This window comes from Aotus nancymaae, unplaced genomic scaffold (genome assembly GCF_030222135.1).
Source record: "Aotus nancymaae isolate 86718 unplaced genomic scaffold, 86718_ANA_hifiasm-v0.15.2.pri h1tg000029l, whole genome shotgun sequence".
In the NCBI taxonomy this organism is placed as follows: domain Eukaryota; kingdom Metazoa; phylum Chordata; class Mammalia; order Primates; family Aotidae; genus Aotus; species Aotus nancymaae.
In genome coordinates this window covers 6,736,152-6,743,419 of record NW_026988442.1, presented here as the reverse complement: position 1 = coordinate 6,743,419, position 7,268 = coordinate 6,736,152, and the positions used below count along the sequence as shown (strand labels likewise).

Here is a 7,268-nt window from a genome sequence, read left to right as displayed (position 1 = left end):
GGCTCTTTTCCATGACATAAAGGGCTCTCCAGCATCTCACCTGCCTGCATCCTCTCCACAGGCCCCTCATGTTACAACCTCTTAGCCATAAGAAAGCCAGGTGGTAGAGCTATGCAGCCTTCGGTGCAGTAGTCACTCGCGTCTGGCTACCAGTTCCCCACTGCCCTGAGCTCGGCGGGCTGGCATCCGCCCCCAGGAAAAGCGGAGCAGGTCTGCGAGGCTAAGTGTCCTGGCGGAGCACCTCGCGGCAAGAATCCGGAGGAGGAGAAGACCGCAAGGATAGGCCCAGGAGTAATGAAGTCCAAAGAGAAACGAGCATTAAACAATCTCAGCATGGAAAATGCCGACCAAGAAAATGAAGAAAAGGAAGAAAAGAAGCAAGCTGCTAATAAAGGGGAACCCTTGGCCCTCCCTTTGGATGCTGGTGAATACTATGTGCCTAGAGGAAATCGTAGGCGGTTCCACGTTAGGCAGCCCATCCTGCAGTATAGATGGGACATGGTGCGTAGGCTTGGAGAACCATAGGCCAGGATGAGAGAGGAGAATATGGAAAGGCCTGGGGAGGAGGTGAGACAGCTGATGGAAAAGCTGAGGGAAAAGCAGTTGAGTCATAGTCTGCGGGCTGTCAGCACTGACCCCCCTCACCATGACCATCATGATGAGTTTTACCTTATGCCCTGAATCCTTATTAGAGAGACAGACCCCTGCTTTCGAAATTTACATGTTCATGATGTGCCCTTGTTGTAAACCTTTACCTGTCACTTGTTTACGTGGGTTTCCTATTACCAGCTTCTAATTGAATATTGTGTTTCTGACCCAGTCTGTAAGATTTTCGTTAGCAGAAGAATTTTACCTATTGCATGGAAAGATGTTCATTATACATTGTGAAGTTAATAAAGCAACTTTAAAAAGGAAAAAAAAAAAAAAAAGAAAGCCAAGTGGTTGTCAGGCCATACCTGCCACGTCACCTCTCACAGGCGCTCCTCTCACAGGCTGCTCCATCAGTCCAGATGCCCACGTCATGCTTCTTGACTTAGGTGGTACATCCTTGAACTTCTATGTTTATAATTTAAGCTATACCTTTATGTTCGTGTACTTTTCCATGTATATATTTTATTTCACAAGCTGGGCGCGGTGGCTCACGCCTGTAATCCCAGCACTTTGGGAGGCCGAGGCGGGTGGATCACGAGGTCAAGAGATCGAGACCATCCTAGTCAACATGGTGAAACCTCGTCTCTACTAAAAATACAAAAAAAAAATTAGCTGGGCATGGTGGCGCATGCCTGTAATCCCAGCTACTCAGGAGGCTGAGGCAGGAGAATTGCCTGAACCCAGGAGGCGGAGGTTGCGGTGAGCTGAGATCGCGCCATTGCACTCCAGCCTGGGTAACAAGAGCAAAACTCCGTCTCAAAAAAAAAAAAAAAAAAAAAAAAAAAAAAATATATATATATATATATATATATATTTTATTTCACAATGAAAAGGGTTTTAATATGCAGCCAGGGGCGGGGGCTCATGCTTGTAATCCTAGCACTTTTGAGGCCAAGGTGGGAGGATCACTTGAGTTCAGGAGTTTGAGACCAGCCTAGGCAACATAGTGAGACCTCATCTCTATTGGGAAAAAAAAAAAAAAGTCTTGGCCAGGCATGGTGGTCACACCTGTAACCCCAGCACTTTGGGAGGCCAAGGCAGCTGGATCACTTGAGGTCAGCGGTTCGAGATCAGCCTGGCCAACATAGTGAAACCCCGTATCTACTAAAAATACAAAAACTCACCGGGCATGGTGGCAGGTGCCTGTAGTCCCAGCTACTCAGGAGGCTAAAGCAGGAAAACTGCTTGAACCCGGGAGGTGGAGGCTGCAGTGAGCAGAGATTGCACCACTGCACTCCAGCCTGGGGGACAGAGTGAGACTGTTTCAAAAAAAAAAAAAAGGTATCTGTATATATTTTTATACATGTTTTTTTTTTCCCGGAATAATACAATGACAAATTGTTAATATGGAGTCTTTCATATTTTGCTTAATTTAATCCCATATTTAAATGAACAATTCTTTTTTTTTTTTTTTGAGGCAGGGTCTTGCTCTGTTGCTCACGCTGGAGTGCAGTGGCACAATCGCAGCTCACTGCAGCCTCAACCTTCTAGGCTTAAGCCATCTTTCCACCTCAGTCTCCCAAGTAGCTGGGACTACAGGTGCACACCACCACACCTGGCTAGTTTCTTATTTATTTTTTTGATACAGAGTCTCATTCTGTTGCCCGGGCTGAGTACAGCAGTGTGATCATGGCTGACGGGAGTCTTGACTTCCAAGGCTCAAGCAATCATCTCGCCTCAGCGTTCTAAGTAGCTGGGACTACAGGTCTGCACCGCCATGCTCAGCTATAATTTTTGATTTTTTGTAGAGATGATGTCGTGCTATTTTGCCCAGGCTGGTCTCAAACTCCTGGAAGCAAGCAATCCTCCTGCCTCAGCCTCACAACGTGCTGGGATTATAGGCATGAGCTGGCCGGGTGCGGCGGCTCATGCTTGTAATCCCAGACCTTTTGGAGGCCAAGGTGGGTGGATCACCTGAGGTCAGGAGTTTGAGACCAGCCTGGTGAAACCCTATCTCTATCAAAAAAAAAAAAAAAAAAGGCATGAGCTACTGTGCCCGGCCAACAATTGTTTTCCAAAGTCTGGAAGATGACGCAGGAAAACCCAGGGCTGACCCTAGAAGACAGAGACACCATCACAGCCTCAACTGTGTCCGGATTTCAACAAGTAGCTGTCTCCCTCCTTAACAATAGACAACCTTGCCTTCCAGCCTTCATTCCAGAGTATCAACTACTCACAGGGTTTTGAACGTTGGAACCTGATCATTGCTAGGTCTTTGCCAGTGCTTTGTACACTCCAGGTGCTTTCCAGGAATCTCAAGGAGTAAGACGTCATGCTTTTTATTTATTTATTTATTTATTTTTTTTTTTGAGACGGAGTTTCGCTCTTGTTACCCAGGCTGGAGTGCTATGGTGCGATCTCGGCTCACCGCAACCTCCGCCTCCTGGGTTCAAGCAATTCTCCTGCCTCAGCCTCCCAAGTAGCTGGGACTACAGGCGTGCGCCACCATGCCCAACTAATTTTTGTATTTTTAGTAGAGACAGGGTTTCACCTTGTTGACCAGGATGGTCTTGATCTCTTGACCTCGTGATCCACCCGCCTCAGCCTCCCAAAGTGCTGGGATTATAGGTGTGAGCCACCACGCCTGGCGCTTTTTTTTTTTTTTAAGACAGTCATTCTATCGCCCAGGCTGGAATGCAGTGGTGCGATCTGTAACCTTCGCCTCTCCCACCCTGGCCTGGCCTGGGTAGAGTCTGGCTTCCTGTCCCCTACCCTAGCTGGGGGTCCAGCCCTTTTCTTCACTCTCAGCTCATCATCTAAATCTGGTAAATACACCCAAAGAAAGTATGGCTTTTTTTGGTCTGGGACTAGAAGATTAAAATAGGAAACCCGTATCACAACTCCTGACATTAGAGAAAAACAGGCTCCTTTGGGTAACGATAAGAAGAGGCACTTGGTGGAGTAGCTGGGATTACAAGCACGCACCACTACGCCTGGCTAATTTTTGTATTTTTGGTAGAGATGGGGTTTTGCCATGTTGGGCAAGCTGGTCTCGAACTCCTGGCCTCAAGCAATCCACCCGCCTAGGCCTCCTAAAGTGCTAGGATTACAGGCATGAGTCACCATGCCTGGCCAGGACACACTTAAAAAAAAAAAAGGTTTCAAACACAATGAATCCAAACCAACCTCCCTTAAAAAGAAGGAAAAAAAAAAAACCCAGCATTTTCCATGGGAGATAGAGATTTGAAAAATGAAGCTGTGCCTGTGTCTCCTAACTCTGCTAGGTCAGCAGAAGGATGTGCGACAGCAAAGCAATCAGGTGTTTTTTTATCTTTTTGAGACAAGGTCTCACTCTGTCACCCTGGCTAGAGTGCAGTAGCATGATCACAGCTAACTGCAATCTCTACCTCCTGGGCTCAAGGATCCTCCTACCTTAGCCCCCTGAGTATCTGGGACCACCAGTGCATGCCACCATGCCTGGCTTAATTAAAAAAAATTTTTGTAGAGATGGGGTCTCACTGTGTTGACCAGGATGTTTTCAAATTCCTGGCCTCAAGACATCCTCCCAACTCAGCCTCCCAAAGTGCTGCTATTATAGGCGTAAGCTACCATGTTCAACCTGGATCCAGGTTTAATAACTGTAGAGGAGGAAACGATGATAGGAGATCCAAGCAGCAGGTGGAATGACACAGTTAATGACATCAAGTTCATTGGAGTGTGGGTGGGAACTTAGTATAATAGATTTTGAAGGGATCACTCCGACTGCTGTGCTGATAAGTGACTATTTTATGTTGATAATATACTGAGATTAAAAATGTTATGGTCACAAAATAAAAATTAATTGCTGTAAAACATAAAAAAGAATCCTTAGACATTAAAACCATGATAGCAAGTAACAGGCTGGGTGTGGTGGCTCATGCCTGTAATCCTAGCACGTTGTGAAGCCAAGGCAGGAGAATCATTTTTTTTTTTTGAGATTGAGTTTCGCTCTGGTTACCCAGGCTGGAGTGCAATGGCACAATCTCGGCTCACCACAACCTCTGCCTCCTGGGTTCAGGCAATTCTCCTGCCTCAGCCTCCTGAGTAGCTGGGATTACAGGCACGCGCCACCATGCCCAGCTAATTTTTTGTATTTTTAGTAGAGATGGGGTTTCACCATGTTGACCAGGATGGTCTCGATCTCTTGACCTCATGATCCACCCACCTTGTCCTCCCCAAAGTGCTGGGATTACAGGCGTGAGCCACCGCGCCCGGCCAGGAGAATCATTTGAGCCCAGGAGTTCAAAACCAGCCTGGCAACATAGGAAGACTCTATCTCAATATAAAAATAAAATAAAAATTTAAAGTTTTTTTTTTGTAATAAAAAATAGTAACAGAGTAGAAGACTGGGCATAGTGGCTCAAGCCTGTAATCCTATGACTTTAGGAGGCTGTGTTGGGCAGATCACTTTGAGGCCAGGAATTTGAGACCAGCCTGGCCAACATGGCGAAACCCCATCTCTACTAAAAATACAAAAATTAGCTGGGTATGGTGGCTCAGGCCTGTAATCGCAGCTACTTGGGAGGCTGAGGCAGAATTGCTTAAGCTTGGGAGGCAAAGGCTGCAATAAGCTGAGATCACCCCACTGCACTCCAGCCTGGGCGACAGAGTGAGACTGTCTTAAAAAAAAAATAGTTGTAGAAAGTATAATAGAGGAGTTGGAAGACAAAAACTGAGGAAATCTTCCATAAAGGCGATCAGAAAGACAAAATATGGAAGAGACAAAAATACAAAAAACAGAAAAGGATCAACATCTAATGAAAAAATTCCAGAAATAGGAAACCAAGGTATGAGTGAAATAAATTATCAAATAAATTAATTTCAGAAAATTCCCTAGCACTAACAGACATGAGTTTCCAGACTGAAAGGGCCCAGAGCACCTGGCACAATGGGTAATGGGTGCTGAATAAAAATAGGCCAACAGCAGGACATGACATTGCAAAATTTCAGAACACTGAAGACAATTTTACAAGCATCCAGAGAGAAAAATGATGACAAAGGAAGAACCAAGAATCAGAAGTCATGTGGGATGCCAGAAGGCACTACAGTCACTTCCTCCCGTCAGAGGGACAATGGGCAGGAAGAGGACAGGGCAGCATGGAGAGAGCTCTTGCAGATGAAACGGATGGAAGACTAGAGGATATATACAAATGGGGTCAGTTTGGGCTTAACTTACGACAGATACACAGAAAATCATGCAAACGAACACGATTATTAACTCCAATGAAAAACTAAAAGTTGTGTCAGAAGGAAAAGAAGTCATAATAAGTGTCCTGGCTCAACTATGAATAGGGTTTGTATATCCTTAGTAATATCACACAATTATATGGACAAATGGAGGGACTGAAAGTACATGTCTGTAATAAAGGATGACTAAAGAGCAGCCAAATCTGCACCACCAGATACAGTCAATTGATAAGGCTGAACAATTGTGAAATGGTAATATAAATACTTCACATGGAGATGAAAGTTAATACTAAAAGATTCATCTGGAAGAACTGAAGGTGGTTATTTCCTGGGGAGAGAGGAAAGAAGGGTTGCCAAGAACTACTGATTTTCTTGATAAGCCTTGTTGAATTTTTTTTCAGACAGGGTCTTGCTGTCACCCAGGCTGAAGTATAGTGGCGAGATCATGGCTCACTGCCGCCTTGAACTCTTGGGACTCAAGTGAACCTCCCACCTAGGCCTTCCAAGTAGCTGGGACTTCAGGCATGGGCCACAGAGCCCAGCTAATTTTTTAATTCTTTGTAAGGATTTTTTTGTTATTTTTTAACTCTTTTTTTTTGAGATGGAGTTTCACTCTTGTTGCCCAGGCTGGAGTACAATGGTATGATCTCAGCTCACTGCAACCTCTGCCTCCTGGCTTCAAGCGATTCTCCTGCCTCAGCCTCCTGAATAGCTGGGATTACAGGTATGCATCACCATGCCCAACTAATTTTTGTATTTGTAGTAGAGATGGGTTTCACCATGTTGGTCAGGCTGATCTTGAACTCCTGACCTCATGTGATCCACCCACCTTGGCCTCTCAAAGTGCTGGGATTACAGGTGTGAGCCACCTTGCCCAGCTGTTTTTGTTATTTTTTCTCCCAAATATTTTTTATCTAGATACGATAAAAAATATGAATCTCAGATTTGGAACCCAAGCATACAAAGGGCTGACTGTACTCATTTATTAATATTATATTTGTTCAGTTATTTCAAATATGGATCTATTTCTACATAAGTATATTGCAAAATTCTGGAGGATGGGCATGGTGGACAATTCCTTTTTGATGCCTGTCAAAGCTATGTTCATAGTAGATGCCCCCAAAATATTTCATGGATAAAGGCCGAATTCAAGGTGACTTGATATGCAAATTTAAATCAAAGTCTGGAGATAAAAACCAAGGTTAGATTAAAGCTGTCACTGATAATAGTTAAGACATTTGGAGAACCTAAGTACATCAAGATAGAGCTGCATTCAAAGCTCTGTGGTCTACTTTTTTGGTTAACGTTCATTTGTTTTAATATTTTTTGGTTAATGTTCATTTGTTTAATGTTCATTTGGTCACCTGTGACTTGGTACATAAACGTGTGTCTACTCTGCCAACACCCTATGTAACTTTCTAGACTTTGTGCCTGCCTTCTTTTTCTCCCAG

The 7,268-nt window shown here is 44.5% G+C and overlaps 1 pseudogene; it reads left to right on the top strand.

The window, feature by feature from the left end:
• The first annotated feature begins 251 nt into the window (after positions 1-251).
• LOC105719347 (protein BEX1-like) lies at positions 252-893 on the top strand (annotated as a pseudogene).
• Positions 894-7,268: the final 6,375 nt, after the last annotated feature.